The sequence below is a fragment of the Zingiber officinale genome, chromosome 2B (genome assembly GCF_018446385.1).
Source record: "Zingiber officinale cultivar Zhangliang chromosome 2B, Zo_v1.1, whole genome shotgun sequence".
In the NCBI taxonomy this organism is placed as follows: Eukaryota; Viridiplantae; Streptophyta; class Magnoliopsida; order Zingiberales; family Zingiberaceae; genus Zingiber; species Zingiber officinale.
This window is the reverse complement of record NC_055989.1, coordinates 26,908,530-26,932,884: the sequence shown is the minus strand read 5'-3', so window position 1 is coordinate 26,932,884 and position 24,355 is coordinate 26,908,530.

Below are 24,355 nucleotides of genomic sequence, written 5' to 3'. Positions count from 1 at the left end.
CAAGGATGGAGAAGAGAGCACCCCAAGTATGCTAGCACTTTCTAGGGCTCTCGGATGGGATTGGAAAGGAAAAATAGAGAAGATGAAATACAAGAACACTCTTCTTCTTCTTCTATGTGACAATCACTCTATTTTTCTTTCATGAAACTCAAAACCACTCACCTTGTTTCTTCCTTGAAACTCACGGCCAAGAAAGAGGAGAGGGAGAAGAGAATGGCTAGAGGAAGGAGATGAAATCAATAATCACATGAATGAAAATCAATTTTCATTCCAATACTAAAGTGGCCGGCCATTCACAAGTGTAACCCCCCCATTCACAATTAATGTAGCCATTAAAGAGAATGGAATTGTAACTCCCATGAGGTGGCACACTTTGATGATGTGGAGCATCATCATTGGTCCACATCTTGCCATCTCACTAATGATGTGGCAATTAGTCAAGTCAAACTTGACTCTTCCTCTTCCTCTCAAGTCAAGTCAAACTTGACCAAATCTCTTCCATGGTTGATCTAATCTAACCATTTGATTCAAGCCAACTTAATATAATGAATCTAATTCATTAAATTAGGTTGATTTAATGAATCATAATCTAAATTAGACTCATTGAATACATGAATAAACTTGAGTCCAACCCAATTAGCCCAATTTGGATTACTCTTAATCCAATTTGATTCATCAAATGAATCTAATCTTCTTGGTTCATCATATGAACCTAATCTCCATCCACTTGTTCTTTGTGTGTGACCCAATAGGTTCTTGTAACGTTGGCAATGCCCTTAAACTCATTTAGAAGCATAAGTAATGAGCGGTATCTAGCAATACATCATTACAACCCAAGTTACCAGAATGTTGAGATCCAACATCACCTTGTAACTACTAATTGTGACTCCTCACAATATATGACATTGTCCTTCTATCCTAGACATCTAGATTAATCAATGTGAGGCATAGACCGTGTCATCCTCTAATCAATCTAAATCTTGAACTCCAAGTAGACTCACTCGATCAAATGAGCTCAACATCTCATGTTGACTCATTTGGGCATGGCCATGCACTTCGTGGTCTAACTCTATCAAGAATATCGATGTCGCTCCCGTCATATGGGAGGGATAGATCCCATCTACATCACTCACATCCCTCTGCATAATTCGTTATATACCCAGTAATCACCTTTATAGTCCACCCAGTTACGGGTGACGTTTGACGAAACTAAAGTACATAACTCCTTATGTAGAGAACCATGGTGACTTCAGGTCTAAGGACTAGTAGTCATACTAATAGCCACATGAGAAAGTATATGACACTCATATAACGATCCATGATACTTTCTCATGGTGGGTCATTCAGTATACATTCTCTAATGCATACCCATGTGTCAACTTGATATCTCTATATCCATGACTTGTGAGATCAAGTCATCGAGTTGACCTACATGCTAGTCTTATTGCATTAACATTGTCCCTGAATGTTAATACTCGACTAGGAATGATTAAGAGTAGTGTTCCCTATATCATCTCACTATCGATTCAACCAATCGATTGATATAGGTAAGAACCTTCTACTCAAGGACGTTATCATACTTAGTTTATTTGGCACCAATACAAGTAAGTATAATAACCAAAAACCAAATGTCTTTATTTATATAAGAATATGATACAATAAGTCCATAATACAATCATCAAATGATTGGCTCTAGGACTCTAGCTAACACACAAGGCCTTCTTGGATATGGGAGCAACCACCACTTCCTAGACAAAGCCTTTTAAGGAAAGCTAATATTTAATTTCCTTATATAACTCTAGGTTTAACCAAAAGGAACAATCGAATCACAAATTCGAAAAAACAAAAAACACAAACTCGAATAACATATCCGAAAAACGAAAATCTATTGCCTCTTGTGTTTGGAATTCTAACAAAGAAAAATAACTAGCATGATGCGGAAGAAAATTACTAGTTATACCTTTTCTTTGCAAGCTAATGACCTCAAGATCTTCTGTCGTATTCCTCGCCTCGCCTTGGACGTCGTGTGGGTGACGATCCTCCAAGATGAACACCACCCAAAGCCTTCTTCTCCTTCTTCTAATATATGGCCACCACCAACAAAGAGCAAAAGAGAGCAAAGGGAAAGGGAGAAGGGAGAGGGTCGGCCACACCAAGAGGATCACCAAGCAAAAGAATAAGAGTTGTATCTCATGAGGCCTCCTCACCCCTTCTTTTATATTACTTGCCCAAGGCAAATAAGGGAAGAATTTTTACAAAAATTAAAATCTTCCTCTTGTTTTTCCTTTTCCCTTTTTATTTTTCCTTTTCTTTCCTCTTGATTGAATCAATCACCAAATCATTGGATGATGATTTTATTTTTATTTTTATTTGGTCAGCCCCCTTGCTTAGGCACCAAGAAGGGTGGCCGGCCCCCTTAAAGAGAAGGAAATATTTTTTATAAAATTTTACAAGAAGAAATCCTCTTATAAAATTTTACAAGCTCTCTTTCCTAAAGTGGATGTTAAAAAGAAAAGTTTTAAAAATTAAAACCATGTGTTTAAAATTTAAAACTTCTCTTCAAAAATTTCCTTTTTAAACATGAATAGAAAATTTTAATTTTTAAATCTTCTCTTCCTTTTTTTCTAAAACCATGAGGATGGTTAAAAAAGGAAAGTTTTAAAAACTTTTAAAACTCTCTATTAAACCATGTGACCTAATTCAAATAAGGAAAGTTTTTAAAATTAAAATCTCTCTTTTAAAACTTATAGTTTTCTACAAAGAGAATATTTTAAAAAATTCAAAACACCCCTCCTATTTGAATTTATTTTGGCTGGCCCCTACTTACTTGGTCACCAAGCAAGAGGGTCGGCCCTCTTAAGGAGATGGTGGTCGGCCATTGCTTGGTCACCAAGCAATGGGCCGACCTCCTTTCTTGGACACCAAGAAGGGCTTTTAATAAGTGGTTTATATGGCACTAATGAAGCTACGATAGGGACCTAGAGGAGAAATTGGTTTTGGCCTTCCGATGAGCTTGAGTATCCTGTGTTCGCCCTGAACACACAACTCAAGTCCATCAACAATAACTCATTCCACTAGAGAGTTATTATTGCACTACCGCACCAATCCCAAATTATATTATGGGATCCTTCTTATCATGAGTGTGTTAGTCTCCTTGTGTTTAAGATAACGAATGTCCACTAATTAAGTTACTGACAACTCACTTAATTAATATCTAGCTCCAAGAGTAGTATCACTCAACTTCATTGTCATGTCGGTCTAAGTCCACCTGCAGGGTTTAACATGACAATCCTTATGAGCTTCTCTTGGGGACATTCTCAACCTAGATAACTAGGACACAGATTCCTTCTATAATCAACAACACACACTATAAGTAATATTATTTCCCAACTTATCGGGCTTATTGATTTATCAAGCTAAATCTCATCCTTTGATAAGTTAAAGAAATAAATATTAAATATATGTGCTTGTTATTATATTAGGATTAAGAGCACACACTTCCATAATAACTAAGGACTTATTCGTTATTAAGTCAGTATAAAAGAACTTTCCTTAAATGGTCCTGCTCAATACACTTAGAGTGTACTAGTGTAATTTATTAGTTAAGACAAACTAATACCTAATTACACTATGACTATTCCAATAGTTTGTTCCTTTTCATCTTAGTCGTGAGCTATTGTTTATAATTTATAAAGAACTGATAACACGATCTCCTGTGTGTGACACCACACACCGTGTTATCTACAATATAAATTAATTGAACGACTACACTCAGTATATATAAATGTAGACACTTGACCAATGTGATTCTTATTTCTAAATAAATATTTATACAAAAAACTAGGCTTTTAGTATACACTCTAACAATCTCCCACTTCTACTAAAAGACAATGCTGCCATAAATATTGCCATACATCTGATTCCCAACCCTTCAACTTACCCATCAAAAGCTCTTGCCTTAAGGACCTTAGTGAAAGGATCTACATGTTATCACCTGATGCAATCTAGGAGGCAACAACTTCTCCTCGTTATACGATGTCTCATATTGGGTGGTACTTGCGCTCTATTGTGTTTACTTGCCTTATGGACTTATGGTTTCTTCGAGTTTGCTACTGCACCATTATTATTACAAAAATTGTAGTAATTTTTGGACAAACCAGAAATCATGTCTAAGTCCATTATGAAGTTTCTAAGCCATATAACTTCTATGGCTGCCTCAGAGGCTGCCACATACTTAGCTTCTATGGTGGAGTCCGGAAAAGCACCTATGCTTAACACTCCTCCATGGCTTCACTACCTAAAGTAAACACAAAACCCCGAGGTCGTCTTACTATTGTCTCTATCTGATTGGAAGTCAAAATCCGTGTAACCCACAGGAATCAAATCATCTTCCTAGTAAACTAGCATATAATCTCTAGTCCCTCTAAGGTACTTTAATATATGCTTTACCGCAGTCCAATGTCCCTGTCAAGGGTTACTTTGATATCTACTAACTATGCCTTGGAAAAACAGATATCCAGTCTCGTACATTACATAGCATTCATTAGGATTCCGACAGCCGAAGCATAAGGAACTGCCTTGATGTCCTTTATCTCCTTTGATGTCTTCGGAGACATCTTTTTAGATAAAGCTACTCCATGCCTAAAAGGTAGAAAACCTTTCTTGGAGTCTTGCATGCTAAAATGAGCAAGGCTAGTATCGATATATGAAGTTTGGGATAAGCATAATATTCTTTTCTTGCGATCCCTTATTACTTTGATCCTAAGAATATGTGCATTCTCCCAAGTCCTTCATATTGAATTGTTTGGACAACCATACCCTTACTTCCGACAACACTTTGATATTGTTTCCAACTATCAAAAATGTCATCTACGTATAGTACAAGAAATACCATCACGCTTCCATCACACTTCTTGTTTACACAAGACTCATCTGGTCACTAAATAAATCCATACGACTGGATTATTTCATTAAACCGGATGTTCCAAGACCTTGAAGCTTTACTTCAGTCCATAGATTGATTGAGCTTGCACACAAGATGCTCTTTGCAATGAACCCTTCTGATTGCTATATATGGATATTTTCTTCAAGACTTCCTTTAAGGAAAGCTGTCTTGATATCCACTTGCTTAAATCTCATAGTCCATATGAGTAGTAATACATAAAAGAATCCGGATAGACTTAAGCATGGCTACCGGTGAAAAAGTTTCCTTTTTCAACAAGCCTTTCTTTGAAAGTTTCCACCTTCCTATCTATCCCTCTTTTCCTATTATAGACTTATTTTCACCCAATGGATTTTACACCTTTTGGTGATTCTACAAGCTCCCAGACTTTATTAGAATACATATATTCTAATTCTGTATTTATTGCTCTTTGCAAAGACGCTGCATCTTTATCTTGGAGCGCTTCGTCATATGTCCGGAGATCAGGTTCATGTCCACCAGGGATCAAGTCCAAAGACTCTCCCAAAACATAAATCTCTTAGGTTGTCTAACAACCCTCCCACTATGACGAGGCACTTTCTGTAATTGTGTATTATCTGTGATACATGTTGCAGTTTCTTGTGATATTTCATCTTGTACAGTTGATACTAGATTAGACGTGTCCTTTATTATTTCCTTAAGAACAAATTTACATATGGGCTTATGGTTTATTACATAGTCCTTTTCTAAAAATTGTGCATTGGTGCTAACAATGACCTTCTGATTTTTAGGACTATAAACCTCCTTTCGTTTCTCTAGGATAACCTACAAACAAGTGAACTCCTGTCCAACTTATCAATGTCTCTCATGTGCTAGACCACCCAAATCCGGATATGCTTTAGACTAGGCTTACGTCCATTCTGCAATTCTATGGGAGTAGAGAGTTTTATCTTAGAAGGTACTATGTTCACTTTCGTTTACAGTGTATATTCTCAAAACGAATTTTGGTAATTCTGAATAACTTATCATTGATCTAACTATTTCTATAAGAGTCTTATACCTTCTTACTACACCATTCTGTTGGGGTGTACCAGGTGTAGTTAGTTGGGATTGAATCCCATTTTCTGATAAGTGACTCCTAAACTCTCTCAAGAGGTTCTTGCCACTACGATCTCACCGTAGTGTCTTGATACTTTTACTTCGATATTTTTTCGCATCAGCCTCGTACTCTTTGAACTAATCAAAGCACTTAGACTTGAGGCGCATCAAGTAAATGTATCTGTAACTCGAATAGTTGTCTATAAAATAGACGAAATAGTCGAAACTATCTCTTGTCTGGATAGTCATAGGACCACACAAATCAGAATGAACCAATTCCAATACATCTTCGGCTCTATACCCCTTAGATTTAAAAGCTTCTTGGTTATTTTTCCATCCAAGTAAGAACCGCAGGTTGGAAAGATTTCCACTACCGATGAACCGTCATTTGAATCCTACTCAAGTTAATATAACCTAGCCTTAGACTGCCAAAGATGTGATTGGTTCATTTCTGAAGGTTGCTTTCTCTTATTAAAGTTAGAAGATGTGTTATTAATTTCCATTTATTGCATCGTAGGAGTTATTGGATTTATAAATTACCAGCCAACGTACCAGAACAGATATCTTTCCTATTTTCTCGATAACAACTTTGTTATCAAAATAGATACAATATCTATTCTTTAATAGTTTAGAAACTGAAATCAGGTTCTTTCTAAACTTAGTACGTAAAGACAATTTCTGGAATCCATATTTTATTCCTATCATAGGATAAACATCTCCCACTGCAACAGCTGCTACTTTTGCAGCAGTGCCCATGTAGACGGTATTTTCCCTTCATATAGTTGTCGGGTTTCCTGGAACTCCTGCAATGAATTGTAGACATGATCAGTGGCTCCCGTATCTACACACCAGGTACCGGTAGATAACACCACTAATCATGTATCAACTAATGAATAAAATACACCTATATTGTTCTCAGTTCTAAGAGGATAGTCTACCTTAATGTCCAAGTCCTATTTCCAATCATTATAATTGGGACTACTAAGTCTATTCTATAGTATAACAACTAGGGGATTGACAAACATATGAAATCCTAAGAATCACAAAAATATTTGGTCAAGACCTAACACCTTAAAATCCCCGTGAATTTTGTATGCCATGATAGTATGGACGTATACAAAATCAAAGAGGAGATTTTATCCATTAATTTTATTATCTTGTCAACCTAACTTTATGATAAATAAAATTAATAGTTGGTCTATCTTTGATCAAATATTTGGTCAAATCTTTGAATTTAAAATAACATTGATTCCTCAAACAATATTATTTAAATTCACCAACACCTCAAACACTGGAAATTATGCATGCCACGATAGTGTGGACGTATACAAATTCAAACATTTGTAAGAGAAGGGTTTTACCCATTAATTATCTTGTCAATAAATCTTTATGACAAATAAAATTACCTCAAACATCGTGAATTTTGTATGTCACGATAGTGTGGACGTATACAAAACTAAACATTTGTAAGAGGAGTTTTTCCCATTAATTTTATTTTCTTGTCAACTTGACAAATAAAATTACCTCATACACCATGAATTTTGTATGCCACGATAGTGTGGACGTATACAAAACCAAACATTTGTAAGAGGGGGTTTTAATTTTATTATCCTGCCAACTTATCTTTTTGACAAATTAATAGTTGGTTTTCCTTCGGTCACACAAATAATAGCAGTGACTCCAATGGGGAGAATACTATTAGATGTACCTAAGTGTATACCATTACTTGACACTTAGTCTATTAAATAAGATTGTGCCCCTTCCGATGGGGAAGATCACACGCTCTTAGTTAATTTTCTATAGTCATCCAAAATGGAAGTTTGATCTAGTAATCCGCAAACAAACTCATCCGATATGGAGGAAGGCACTCAGAGCTAACACGCAAGTTTGTTTGCATCACTTACAAACCAGTAATGGAGACTGTGGAATTTATTTTTAAAAATCCCTCTCCCACTTAGTTATTTAAGGTGAGGAATTTTAACCTATGCTAGCATATATCACATGCACACACACACAGTAAATAAAAGCAATAAATTTGGAAATTAATTTTCCAACTATTATGGCATTTTCCATCACTGCCCTCAGTGTGCTCCAACCCTAGATGCTGCCATCTTTAGCCACCGCCATCGGGTCCAGTCGTCGCATCTATCTTGCTTCTTATTCCGCTGCGTCTCTGGTGCTCCAAAAGTACCACGCCTCGCAAGCATCCGATCCGTGACAAAAATAGAATTTTACATATATCGATCCTATATTCTACGAAGGAATGTACATGTAATCTAGATCGAAAAATAAAATTATAAAAAAAACTTAGGGCTAATAAAGCTCTTGCTATATTAGTTAAATACAATCATGCACACACAAAATAATGCGCTTGACTTGTCCAAGGGTCCAATCACACACAATATCTATATGCCATAATAGTTGGAGCCTGCAACTACAAAGTTTGCACATCCTACTATTATCCTGGCAAAATTATGTATGACATGTGCATAATTAATTTGAAAACCAAAACACACAGAGGCAAACCCTAGCTCTGATACCAATTGTTAGTTAGTCCTAGGAAGATCGTACCGGTTCCACTGTACAAAATTTTGTACAAGTGTCGAACCTTTCCTTAAATAACCTATTGTGTTCTTTAGAAGTTAAATTAGGAATCGCAAACAGAACTTAACATTATTGATTCCAAATTTAACTTATCTGTTCTTAATGATTTAGACTTGGATCGCAAGCGGAACTTAACACTATTGATCCAAATCCACCTACGTTATAAATTCAATTAAATATTAATTTCCAAAATTGACTTCCAGGTTAAATATGGCGAGGCACAAGGCCTTCTTAGATATGGGAGCAACCACCACTTCCTAGACAAAGCCTTTTAAGGAAAGTTAATATTTAATTTCCTTATATAACTCTAGGTTTAACCAAAAGGAACAATCGAATCACAAATTTGAAAAAATAAAAAACACAAACTCGAATAACATATCCGAAAAACTAGAATCTATTGCCTCGTGTGTTTGGAATTCTAACAAAGAAAAATAACTAGCATGATGCAGAAGAAAATTACTAGTTATACCTCTTCTTTGCAAGCTAATGACCTCAAGATCCTCTGTCGTATTCCTCGCCTCGCCTTGGACATCGTGTGGGCGATGATCCTCCAAGATGAACACCACCCAAAGCTTTCTTCTCCTTCTTCTAATATTCGGCCACCACCAACAAAGAGCAAAAGAGAGCAAAGGGAAAGGGAGAAGGGAGAGGGTCGACCACACTAAGAGGATCACCAAGCAAAAGAATAAGAGTTGTATCTCATGAGGCCTCCTCACCTCTTCTTTTATATTACTTGCCCAAGGCAAATAAGGGAAGAATTTTTACAAAAATTAAAATCTTCTTCTTGTTTTTCCTTTTCCCTTTTTATTTTTTCTTTTCTTTCCTCTTGATTGAATCAATCACCAAATCATTGGATGATGATTTTATTTTTATTTTTTTTTTGGCCGGCCCCCTTCCTTGGGCACCAAGCAAGGGTGGTCGACCTCCTTAAAGAGGAAGGAAATATTTTTTATAAAATTTTACAAGAAGAAATCCTCTTATAAAATTTTACAAGCTCTCTTTCCTAAAGTGGATGTTAAAAAGGAAAGTTTTAAAAATTAAAACCATGTTTTAAAATTTAAAACTTCTCTTCAAAAATTTCCTTTTTAAACATGAATAGAAAATTTAGTTTTTAAAACTTCTCTTCCTTTTTTTCTAAAACCATGATGATGGTTAAAAAAGGAAAGTTTTAAAAACTTTTAAAACTCTCTATTAAACCATGTGACCTAATTAAAATAAGGAAAGTTTTTAAAATTAAAATCTCTTTTTTAAAACTTATAGTTTTCTACAAAGAGAAGATTTAAAAAAAAATTAAAACACCCATCCTATTTGAATTTATTTTGGCTGGCCCCTACTTGGTCACTAAGCAAGAGGGCCGACCCTCTTAAGGAGATGGTGGTCGGCCATTGCTTGGACACCAAGCAATGGGTCGACCTCCTTTCTTGGACACCAAGAAGGGCTTTTAATGAGTGATTTATAAGGCACTAATGAGGTTGCGATAGGGACCTAGAGGAGAAATTGGTTTTGGCCTTCCGATGAGCTTGAGTATCCCATGTTCGCCCCGAACACACAACTCAAGTCCATTAACAATAACTCATTCCACTAGAGAGTTATTATTGCACTACCGCACCAATCCCAAATTACATTATGGGCTCCTTCTTATCATGAGTGTATTAGTCTCCCTGTGTTTAAGATAACGAATGTCCACTAATTAAGTAAGTTACTGACAACTAACTTAATTAATATCTAGCTCCAAGAGTAGTACCACTCAACTTCATTGTCATGTCGGACTAAGTCCACCTGCAGAGTTTAACAAGACAATCCTTATGAGCTCCTCTTGGGGACATTCTCAACCTAGATAACTAGGATACAGATTCCTTCTATATTCAATAATACACACTATGAGTAATATCATTTCCCAACTTATCGGGCTTATTGATTTATCAAGCTAAATCTCACCCTTTGATAAGTTAAAAAAATAAATATTAAATATATGTGCTTGTTATTATATTAGGATTAAGAGCACACACTTCCATAATAACTAAGGACTTGTTCTTTTATTAAGTCAGTATAAAAGAACTTTCCTTAAATGGTCCTGCTCAATACACTTAGAGTGTACTAGCGTAATTTATCAGTCAAGACAAACTAATACCTAATTACACTATGACTATTCCAATGGTTAGTTCCTTTCCATCTTAGTCGTGAGCTACTGTTTATAATTTGTAAAGAACTGATAACACGATCTCCTGTGTGTGACATCACACACCGTCTTATCTACAATATAAATTAATTGAACAACTACACTCAGTATATATAAATGTAGACACTTGACCAATGTGATTCTTATTTCTAAATAAATGTTTATACAAAAAACTAGGCTTTTAGTATACACTCTAATAGAAAGGATGAGGTTCAGCCACCACCACCAAGCTCCAAGGGATGCTAGAAACAAAGCCACCTTTCTCTTCTTCTCCAACCAAAATCCGGCCACCAAAAGAGCTCCAAGAGATGATGTGGTTCAGCCATAAGAAGAAGAAAGGAGAAGAGGAATAGGTGTTGGTTGCTATTCGGAAAACCTAGAGGTTCCACTGTACAAAAATTTTGTACAAAGGTCTGAACCTTTTCCTAGCTACCATGTGTTCTTTTAAATTAAATTTTGGATCGCCTACGGAACTTAACACGTTTGATCCAAAACTTAATCTATTTGTTCTTTTAGGTTTTGACTTGGATCTCCTGCGTAACTTAACACGTTCGACCCAAGTCACCTTAAGTTATTAATTCCATTAAATATTAATTTCCATAATTGGTTCCCAGTACTGACGTGGCGAGGCACATGGCCTTCTTGGATATGGGAGCAACCACCACCGACTAGACAAAACCTTTTATAGAAAGCTAATATTTAATTTCCTAAAATAACTTTAGGTTAACCGAAAGGAACAATCAAATCACAAGGAAAAGAAAAAACAAAAGAACACAACATCGAAAAACATATTCGAAATCCTAGAATCGTAAGCCTCTTGTATTTGGTATTATTTCCAAAAATAACTAGTATGATGCGGAAAGAAAAATTACTAGTTATACCTTTTAGAATGACCTCTTGATCTTCTACCGTATTCCTCTTCTAACCTCGGACGTTGTGTGGGAAACGGTCTTCCAAGATGAGAAACCACCAAACACCTTCTTCTCCTCCTAGCTAGGTTCGGCCAAAACAAGAAAGCTTCACCAAGGAAGAAGAAATACACCAACCAAGCTCCAAGGGATGCAAGCTTTCTCTCCTTCTTCTTCTTCTTCTCCAAGTAGTATCCGGCCACCACAAGAGCTCCAAGCAAGAGGGATGTTTCGGCCACCACAAAGAGGAAGAGAGGGAGAGGATGTTGGCCGGCCACACCAAGGAACAAGAGAGGGAGGAAAAATAATAGAGGTTGTACCCTTGAAGGCACTCCAACCCCCTCTTTTATATTCCTTAGCCTTGGTAAATTAGGAAATTTAATTACAATAAAATTTCCTTAATTTTCCTTGACATGAATTAATTGAGAAAAATAAAATAAAATTTCCCAATCAACCTTGTGATGGCCGGCCACAATCAAAAGAGCAAATTAGGAGAGTTTCAATCAACAAATTAAAACTTCCTAATTTGTTTCCGAAAATTTTAAAAATAAAATTTCTCTTCAAAAATTCTTTCATGATTGATAAAAAGAAATTTCTATAATTTTAATTTTTTAACATGTGAATAATTTTCAAAGAGAAAATAAAATATCTTTCCAATCTACAAATAAGGAAAGAGATCTAATCTCTTTCTTTAATCTTTTGTAGATCCTTTTTAAAAGAGATATTTTAATTTTAATTCTCTTTAATAAATTATATCTTCCACATAATAAAAATAAAAATTAAAATTCTTTTTAATTTAATTATGGCCGGCCCCCTCTAGCTTGGGTTCAAGCTAGGGCCGGCCACCCTAAACCATGCTAGCTTGGTCGGCCCCCTTTAGGTGGGTATAGAAGGTGGGTATAGGTGAGTATAGTACTCTATAAATAAGAGGCTACGATAGGGACCGAGAGGAGGAATTGGTTTTGGTCTCCCGATAAAATTAAGCATCCCGTGTTCGCCCGAACACAACTTAATTTTATCAATAATAATTCATTCCACTAGAGAACTATTATTGAACTACCGCACCAATCCCAAATTACATTTTTGGGCTCCTTCTTATTATGAGTGTGTTAGTCTCCCTATGTTTAAGATATCGAATGTCCACTAATTAAGTGAGTTACTGACAACTCATTTAATTAATATCTTAGTCCAAGAGTAGTACCACTCAACCTTATCGTCATGTCGGACTAAGTTCACCTGCAGGGTTTAACATGACAATCCTTATGAGCTCCTCTTGGGGACATTATCAACTTAGTATCTCTAGGACACAGTTTCCTTCTATAATCAACAACACACACTATAAGTGATATCATTTCCCAACTTATCGGGCTTATTGATTCATCGAACTAAATCTCACCCATTGATAAATTAAATAAATAAATATCAAATATATGTGCTTGTTATTATATTAGGATTAAGAGCACACACTTCCATAATAACTGAGGTCTTTGTTCCTTTATAAAGTCAGTATAAAAGAAATGACCTCAAATGGTCCTACTCAATACACTCTGAGTGTACTAGTGTAATTATATAGTCAAGATAAACTAATACCTAATTACACTATGACCTTCTATTGGTTTGTTCCTTTCCATTTTGGTCGTGAGCTACTGTTTATAATTTATAAGGTACTGATAACATCATCTTCTGCATGTGACACCACATACTATGTTATCTACAATATAAATTAATTGAACAACTACAAATAAATGTAGATAATTTGACCAAATGTGATTCTTTATTCAAAACAAATGTTTACAAAAGCTTAGGCTTTTAGTATACACTCCAACAATCTCCCACTTATACTAATGACTAAGCTGCCATTTCTTCTACCATACATCTGATTCCCATTCCCTCCACATGTCGATCAAAAGCTTTCGCCGGAAGGGCCTTAGTGAAAGGATCTGCCAGGTTATCCGCTGATGCAATCTTGGCGATGACAACTTCTCCTCGCTTCACGATATCTCGTATCAGGTGGTACTTGCGCTCTATATGTTTACTTGCCTTATGAGCTCGTGGTTCCTTCGAGTTTGCAATTACACCGCTATTATCACAATAAATTGTGATGATTTTGGGAAAACCAGGAATCACATCTAAGTCCATTAAAAAGTTCTTGAGCCATACTTCTTTTTTAGCTGCCTCAGAGGCTGCTACATACTCAGCTTCCATGGTTGAGTCCGAAACGCATTTCTGCTTAACACTCCTCCATGAAATGGCTCCACCTCCTAAAGTAAACACATAGCCTGATGTAGACTTACTGTTGTCCCTATCTGATTGGAAATCGAATCAAGTGTAACCCACAGGGAGCAGATCGTCTGCTTGGTAAACTAGCATATAATCTCTAGTCCTTCTCAGGTACTTTAATATATGCTTTACCGTAGTCCAATGTCCTTGTCCAGGATTACTCTGATATCGGCTAACCATGCCCACGGCAAATCAGATATCAGGTCTCGTACATAGCATTGCATACATTAGGTTTCCTACAGCCGAAGCATAAGGAACTGCTTTCATGTCCTCTATCTCCTTTGATGTCTTTGGAGACATCTCTTTATATAGAGCTACTCCATGCCTAAAAGGTAAGAAACCTTTCTTGAAATCCTGCATGCTAAAACGAGCAAGGATTGTATCTATATATAAAGCTTGGGACAGACACAACATTCTTTTCTTGCGATCCCTTATTACTTTGATCCCAAGAATGTGTGCACACTCTCCTAAGTCCTTCATATCAAATTGTTTGGACAACCATACCCTTACGTTTGATAATACCTTGACATTGTTGCCAATTAACAAAATATCATCTACGTATAGTACAAGAAATAACACCACATTTTCGTTACACTTCTTGTATACACAAGACTCATCCGGACACTGAATAAATCCATATGACTGGATTACTTCATTAAACCGGATGTTCCAAGACCTTGAAGCTTGCTTCAGTCCATAAATGGACCGATTGAGCTTGCACACTAGATGCTCTTTGCCTTTTTCAATAAACCCTTAAAGTTGCTTCATATGGATGTTCTCTTCAAGACTTCCATTAAGGAAAGCTGTCTTGACATCCATTTGCCAAATCTCATAATCTATATGAGCAGCAATGGATAAGAGTATCCGGATAGACTTAAGCATGGCTACCGGTGAAAAGGTCTCCTCATAATCGATTCCCTCTTTCTGAGTGTACCCTTTCGCAACAAGCCTAGCTTTGAAGGTTTCTACCTTCCCGTCATTCCTCTCTTTTCCTTTTGTAGATCCACTTGCATCCAACGGCTTTTACACCATCAGGTGGTTCTACGAGCTCCCAGACCTTATTAGAGTACATAGACTCTATTTCAGAATTCATTGCCTTTTGCCAAGATGCTGCATCTATATCTTGGAGTGCTTCGCCATATGTTTGGGGATCAGGTTCATGTTTACCCGGGATCAAGTCCGAAGACTCTCCCAAAAACATGAATCTTTCAGGCTGCCTTACAACCCTCCCACTATGACGGGGCACAGTCTGTGGTTGTGTGTATAGTCTTCTTCTAAAAACTGGGCATTGGTGCTCATAATGACCTTCTGGTCTTTAGGACTATAAAATAAACCACCTTTCGTTCCTTTGGGATACCCTACAAACACGCAAACTTCTGTACGAGATTCTAACTTATCAGCATCTGGTTTCAGCACATGTGCTGGACTACCCCAAATCCGAATATGTCTTAGACTGGGCTTTCGCCCATTCCATAATTCTGTGGGAGTAGAAAAAACTGATTTAGAAGGTACTAAGTTCAGAATGTACACTGTTGTTTCCAGTGCATATCCCCAAAACGAATTTGGTAATTCTGAATAACTCATCATCGATCTAACCATCTCCATAAGAGTCTTATTCCTTCGTTCTGCCACACCATTCTGTTGGGGTGTACCAGGGGCGGATAGTTGGGATTGAATCCCGGCCTCTGATAAGTAATTCCTAAACTCTCCTAAGAGGTATTCGCCACCACGATCAGACCGTAGTGTCTTGATACTTTTACCTAGTCGTTTCTCCATATCAGCCTTGTACTCTTTGAACTTATCAAAGCACTCAGACTTGCGGCGCATTAGGTAAATGTATCCGTATCTTGAATAATCATCTATAAAAGAGACAAAATATTCAAAAACCTCCTCTTGCCTGGACAGACATAAGACCACACAAATCAGAATAAACCAATTCTAACACTTCTTTGGCTCTATACCCCTTGGCTTTGAAAGACCTCTTGGTCATTTTACCTTCCAAGCAAGATTCACAAGTTGGAAAATTTTCCAACTCTAATGAACTCAAAAGTCCATCGGCCATAAGCCTCTGAATCCTACTTAAGTTAATATGACCAAGCCTTAGATGCCAAAGATATGCTTGGTTCATTTCCGAGGGTTCTTTTCTCTTATTTGAATTAGAAGATGAGTTATAAATTTCCTTGTTTTGCTTTGTGGGAGAAATTGGATTTAAAGTATACAAATTGCCAACTAATGCACCAGAACAGATAATCACTTTATTTCTCTTAATAACTACATCGTTACTAAATGAAATTGAATATCCATCCAAAAACAGTTTAGAAACTGGAATTAAATTCTTTCTAAAAATGGGTACATAAAGATAATTTCTTAAAACCAAATTTCTATTTCTATTAAAATATAAGTAGACATCTCCCACTGCAACAGCCACCACGTTAGTAGCATTGCCCATGTAGACGGTAATTTCTCCTTCAGATAGTCGTCGGGTTTCCTGGAACCCCTGCAAGGAATTGCAGACATGATCAGTGACTCCCGTATCTACACACCAGGTGCTGGTAGATAACACCGCTAAACATGTTTCAATAACTAGAGCATGAGATATACCTTTGTTGTTCTGATTCCTACGAGGACAGTCCGTCGTCCAATGCCTTGACTGCTTGCAGATGAAGCACTTGCCCTTCAGCTTCTTCATTCCAACTTTAGGTCCCGTACTCTGAGATTTATTCACTTTCTTTGCTGAACCAACTTGTTTCTTCTTCTTCTTTCCTTTCAGTTTAGAAGTAGAACCATTTTTAGCATAGTGAATATGAGAATTGTGACGAAACAAACCTTCTGCTGCCTGAAGTTCTGTCAGTAGTTCCGCCAATGAATATACCCTTTTGTTCATATTGTAATTCAGGCGGAATTGCTCAAAACTTCTAGATAGTGTTTGGAGGATCATATCGATCTGGGTTTCCCCATCAATTTCTCCTCCAAGGATCTGTATTTCGTTCAGATAAGCCATCATCTTTAGGATATGATCCCTCACAGGAGTACCCTCTTGCATGGTGGCTGTCATTATCTTTCTCATGGCTTCTTGCCTAGAAGCCCGATCCTGATGACCAAAGAGTTCCTTGAGATTGTTCATAATATCATAGGCTGTTGGTAAATCTTGATGCTGATGTTGCAATACATTTGACATTGAAGCCAAAATGTAACACCGCGCCATCTCATCTGCTTTTACCCATTTCCTATGATATTCAATCTCCTCTTGGGTAGATTCCCCAGTGAGTGCATCAGGACAAGGTTCAGTCAGTACAAACTTATAGCTTTCAGCAGTAAGAACAATGTCCAGGTTCCTTTTCCAATCTATATAGTTAGGACCAGTAAGTCTATTCTGTTGTAGTATGATGGACAGTGGGTTGAAAATCATCCTAAGAATCACAAATAACTTTTGGTCAGAACTCTAAATTTAGAATAATATTGATTTCTCAAACAATACTATTTTAAATTAACCAACACCTTAAAACACCGCGAATGTTGTATGCCACGATAGTGTGGACGTATACAAATTCAGCATTTGTAAAAGGAGGGTTTAACCCATTAATTTTACTATCTTGTCAACCTAACTTTTTGACAAATAAAATTAATAGTTGGTATCCTTTGGTCACATGAATAATAGCAGTGACTCCAATGGGGAGGATACTATTAGACGTGTCTAAGTGTATACCACTACTTGACACTAAGTCCATTAATAAGATTGTACCCCTTCCGATGGGGAAGATCACACGCTCTTAATTAATTTCCTATAGTCATCCTAAATGGAAGTTTGTTCTAGTGATCCACAAATAAGCTCATCCGATATGGAGGAAGGCACTCAGAGCCAACGCGCAAGCTTGTTTGCATCACTTACAAACCAGTAATAGAGACCGTGGAATTTATTTAAAATTCCTCTCCCACTTAGATATTTATAAATGAGGAATTTGAACTATGCTAGCCTACTACACTTGTATACTAACATGCACACACAGCACAATATAAAAGCAATAAATGAAAAACTAATTTTCAACAATTATGGATTTTATCTATTGTTGTCCTCCGTGTGTCGTCAACCCTAGCTGCTGCCATCTTTGGCCACCGCCACCAGGTCTAGCTATCGCATCCATCTTGCTCCTTGTTCCGCTGCGCCTCTGCTCCTCAGAAGGTTCCATGCTTTGCAAGATTCGATCCGCGACATAAATAGAATTTTACAATTTTGATCCTATATTCCTCGAAGGAATGTACATGTAAACTAGATCGAACATAAAATAAAAATTTACATCCATCGATCCTATATTCCATAAAAGGAATATACATGTAACTAGATCAAAAATAAAATCCTAATAAAAACTAAATACAGCTCCTGCTGTATTTTATAATACAATCATGCACACACATATAATTGCCCTTGACATGTCCAAGGGTCCAATCACACTCATAAAGAAAATTATAAGCCATAATTGTTGGATCCTGCATCCACAAAGTTAGCACATCCTACTATTAACCTACCTAAATTATGTATGACATGTGCATAATTAAACTAATACCAAATACACAGAGGAAAACCCTAGCTCTGATACCAATTGTTGGTTGCTACTCGGAAAACCTAGAGGTTCCACTGTACAAAAATTTTGTACAAAGGTCTGAACCTTTTCTTAGCTACCATGTGTTCTTTTAAATTAAATTTTGGATCTCCTGCGGAACTTAACACGTTTGATCCAAAACTTAATCTATTTGTTCTTTTAGGTTTTGACTTAGATCTCCTGCGGAACTTAACACGTTCGACCCAAGTTACCTTAAGTTATTAATTCCATTAAATATTAATTTCCATAATTGGTTCCCAGTACTGACGTGGCGAGGCACATGGCCTTCTTGGATATGGGAGCAACCACCACCGACTAGACAAAACCTTTTATAGAAAGCTAAAATTTAATTTCCTAAAATAACTTTAGGTTAACCGAAAGGAACAATCAAATCACAAGGAAAAGAAAAAACAAAAGAACACAACATCAAAAAACATATTCGAAATCCTAGAATCGTAAGCCTCTTGTATTTGGTATTATTTCCAAAAATAACTAGTATGATGCGGAAAGAAAAATTACTAGTTATACCTTTTAGAAAGACCTCTTGATCTTCTACCGTATTCCTCTTCTAACCTCGGACGTTGTGTGGGAAACGGTCTTCCAAGATGAGAAACCACCAAACACCTTCCTCTCCTCCTAGCTAGGTTCGGCCAAAACATGAAAGCTTCACCAAGGAAGAAGAAATACACCAACCAAGCTCCAAGGGATGCAAGCTTTCTCTCCTTCTTCTTCTTCTTCTCCAAGTAGTATCCGCCACCACAAGAGCTCCAAGCAAGAGGATGTTTCGACACCACAAGAGGAAGAGAGGAGAGGATGTTGGCCGGCCACACCAAGGAACAAGAGAGGGAGGAAAATAATAGAGGTTGTACCCATGAAGGCAGCACCCCAACCCCTCTTTTATATTCCTTAGCCTTGGTAAATTAGGAAATTTAATTACAATAAAATTTCTTTAATTTTCCTTGACATGAATTAATTGAGAAAAATAAAATAAAATTTCCCAATCAACCTTGTGATGGCCGGCCACAATCAAAAGAGCAAATTAGAGAGTTTCAATCAACAAATTAAAATTTCTAATTTGTTTCCAGAAATTTAAAAATAAAATTTCTCTTCAAAATCCCTTCATGATTGATAAAAAATTTCTATAATTTTAATTTTTAACATGTGAATAATTTTCAAAGAGAAAATAAAATATCTTTCCAATCTACAAATAAGGAAAGACTAATCTCTTTCTTTAATCTTTTTTAGATCCTTTTAAAGAGATATTTTAATTTTAATTCTCTTTAATAAATTATATCTTCCACATAATAAAATTAAAATTCTTTTTAATTTAATTATGGCTGGCCCCCTCTAGCTTGGGTTCAAGCTAGGGTCCACCCTAAACCATGCTTAGGCCGGCCCTAGCTTGATTCCAAGCTAACTTGGCCGCTTTAGGTGGGTATAGAAGGTGGGTATAGGTGAGTATAGTACTCTATAAATAAGAGGCTACGATAAGGACCGAGAGGAATTGGTTTGGTCTCCCGATAAAATTAAGCATCCGTGTTAGCCCGAACACACAACTTAATTTTATCAATAATAATTCATTCCACTAGAGAACTATTATTGAACTACGCATGATCCCAAATTACATTTTGGGCTCCTTCTTATTATGAGTGTGTTAGTCTCCTGTGTTTAAGATATCGAATGTCCACTAATTAAGTGAGTTCCGACAACTCATTTAATTAATATCTTAGTCCAAGTAGTACCACTCAACCTTATCGTCATGTCGGACTAAGTCCACTGCAGGGTTTAACATGGCGATCCTTATGAGCTCCTCTTGGGGACATTATCAACCTAGTATCTCTAGGACACGGTTTCCTATAATCAACAACACACACTATAAGTGATATCATTTCCCAATTTATCGAGCTTATTGATTCATCGAACTAAATCTCACCCATTGATAAATTAAAGAAATAAATATCAAATATATGTGCTTGTTATTATATTAGGATTAAGAGCACACACTTCCATAATAACTGAGATCTTTGTTCCTTTTAAAGTCAGTATAAAAGAAACGACATCAAATGGTCCTACTCAATACACTCTGAGTGTACTAGTGTAATTATATAGTCAAGATAAACTAATACCTAATTACACTACGACCTTCTAATGGTTTGTTCCTTTCCATTTTGGTCGTGAGCTACTGTTTATAATTTATAAGGTACTGATAACATCATCTTCTGCATGTGACACCACATACTATGTTATCTACAATATAAATTAATTGAACAACTACAAACAAATGTAAATAATTTGACCATGTGATTCTTTATTCAAAACAAATATTTACAAAAGCTTAGGCTTTTAGTATACACTCCAACAATAGGGTCGGCCACACCAAGAAAGAAAAGAGAGAGGAATAATAGAGGATATGTTATGAGGTGAGACACCTCTACCTTCTCTTTTATATTCCTTGGTCTTCGCAAATAAGGAAAGTCTTATAAATAAAAACTTCCTTATATTCCTTGCCATTGCTTAAGAAGGAAAGTTTAATTAAAATCTCCTTATTAAACCTCTAATGGCCGGCCACCTTAATCCCTCCAAACAAGGAAAGTTTTAAACACAAAATTAAAACTTCCTAATTTGTTTCCAGAAATTTTTAAATAAAAGTTTCTCTTTTGAAAAGTCCCTTCATGGTTGGTCATAAAAGGAAACTTATATAAATTAAAATCTCTCTATTAAAACATGTGGATGATTTCCAAAAAGGAAAGTTTTCTTCAAAATCAAAATCTTCCTCTCGATCTACAAATAAGGAAAGATATCAAATCTTTTCTTAATCTTTTGTAGAAACTATAATAGGAAAGATTTAATTTTAAAACTCTCTTTAAATCATGAAGATGGTTACAAAAAAGGAAAGTTTTATCAAAAATTAAAATCTTCCTTTTAACTACAAATAAGGAAAGATATCAAACCTTTCACTTAATCTTTTGTAGAAAACTATAAAAGGAAATATTTAAATTTTAAATTCTCTTTTAAAACCATGGCTTCCACATAAGAAAGATTTTAAAAAAATAAAATCTTTTTAATTTAATGTGGCCGCCACACCAAGCTTGGGTTCAAGCAAAGGTTGGCCACCATCTCACCTTAGTTTGACCAGCCCTAGCTTGGGCTCCAAGCTAGGCTTGGCCGGCCACCTTAAGGTGGGTAAGAAGGTGGGTATGAGTGGGTATAAGACTTTATAAATAATAGGCTACGATAGGGACCGAGAGGAGGAATTGGTTTTGGTCTCCCGATGAAATAAAGCTTCCAATGTTCGCCCTGAACACCCAACTTAATTTCATCAATAATAATTCATACCACTAAAGAATTATTATTGAACTACCGCACCAATTCCAAATTATATTATGGGCTCTTTCTTATCATGAGTGTGTTAGTCTCCCTGTGTTTAAGATATAGAATGTCCACTAATTAAATGAGTTACTGACAACTCACTTAATTAATATCTAGCTCCAAGTGTAGTACCACTCAACCTTATCGTCATGTCAAACTAAGTCCACCTGCAGGGTTTACATGACAATCCTTATGAGCTCCTCTTGGGGACATCATCAACCTAGATTACTAGGACACAGTTTCCTTCTATAATCAACAACACACACTATAAATAATATCATTTCCTAACTTATCGGGCCTATTGATTTATCGAACTAAATCGCACCCTTTGATAAGTCAAAGAAATAAATACTAGATATATATGCTTGTTATTATATCAGGATTAAGAGTACACACTTCCATAATAACAAAGGTCTTGTTCTTTTATGCAGTCAGTATAAAAAGAACATACCTTAAATGGTCCTGCTCAATACACTCAGAGTGTACTAGTGTAATTTTATAGTTAAGAAAAACTAATACCAAATTACACTATGACTATTCCAATGGTTTGTTCCTTTCCATCTTAGTCGTGAGCTACTATTTATAATTTATAAGAAATTGATAACATGATCTTCTGTATATGACACCACACACCATGTTATCTACAATATAAATTAATTGAACAACTACACTTAGCATATAATTATAGACATTTGACCAATGTGATTCTTTATTTCAAAATAAATGTTTACAAAAAGCTAGGCTTTTTGTATACACTCTAACAATCTCTCACTTATACTAAAAAACTATGTTGTCATAAACACTGCCATACATCTGATTCTCATTCCTTCAACATGTCAATCAAAACCTTTTGCTGGATGGGCCTTAGTGAAAGGATCTGTCAGGTTATCCGCTGATGCAATCTTGGTGACAACAACTGCTCCTCGCTTTACGATGTCTCGTATCAGGTGGTACTTGCGCTCTATATGTTTACTCGCCTTATGGGCTCATGGTTCCTTCGAGTTTGCTATTGCACCGCTATTATCACAATAAATTGTGATGATTTTGGGCAAACCAGGAATCACATCTAAGTTCATTAGGAAGTTCCTGAGCCACATTGCTTCATTTGCTGCCACATACTCAGCTTCCATGGTTGAGTCAGAAATACATTTCTGCTTAACACTCATCCATGCAATGGCTCCACTGTTGGTTGCTACTCAGAAAACTTATAGGTTCCAACCTTTTCCTAGCTACCATGTGTTCTTTTAAATTAAATTTTGGATCTCCTGCGGAACTTAACACGTTTGATCCAAAACTTAATCTATTTGTTCTTTTAGGTTTTGACTTGGATCTCCTGCGAAACTTAACACGTTCGACCCAAGTCTCCTTAAGTTATTAATTCCATTAAATATTAATTTCCATAATTAGTTCCCAGTACTGACGTGGCGAGGCACATGGCCTTCTTGGATATGGGAGCAACCACCACCGACTAGACAAAACCTTTTATAGAAATCTAATATTTAATTTCCTAAAATAACTTTAGGTTAACCAAAGAGAACAATCAAATCACAAGGAAAAGAAAAAACAAAAGAACACAACATCGAAAAATATATTCAAAATTCTAGAACGTAAGCCTCTTGTATTTGGTATTATTTCCATAAATAACTAGTATGATGCGGAAAGAAAAATTACTAGTTATACCTTGTAGAAAAACCTCTTGATCTTCTACGTGTTCCTCTTCTAACCTCGGAAGTTGTGTGGCAACGATCTTCCGGGATGAAACTCCAACCACCTTCTTCTCCTCCTAGCTAGGTTCGGCCACAAAGAAAGCTTCACCAAGGAAGAAAATCAAAACACCAACCAAGATGCTAGCTTCCTCTCCTTCTTCTTCTTCTTCTCCAGTAGTATCCGGCCACCACAAGAAAGGGAGGGGTTCGGCCACCACAAGAGGAAGAGAGGAAAGGATGGACCACCAAAAAAAAAAGGAGAAAAATAATAGAGGTTGTGTCTGAAGGCACCTCACCCCTTCTTTTATATTCCTTGGCCTAGGCAAATTAGGAAATTTAATTACAATAAAATTTCCTTAATTTACTTGACATGATTTAATTGAGAAAAATAAAATAAAATTTCCCCAATTGAATTCAAGTGGTCGGCCACATCATGAAGAACAAATTGGACAAGTGTCAATCAACAATTAAAACTTCCTAATTTATTTCCAGAAATTTTAAAAAATAAAATTTCTCTTCAAAAATCTCTTCATGGTTGATAAAAGGAAATTTCTATAATTTTAATTTTATCCACATGTGAATAATTTTAAAGAGAAAATAAAATATCTCACCAATCTACAAATAAGGAAAGAGATCTAATCTCTTTCTTTAATCTTTTGTAGATCTTTTATAAGAGAGATATTTTAATTTAA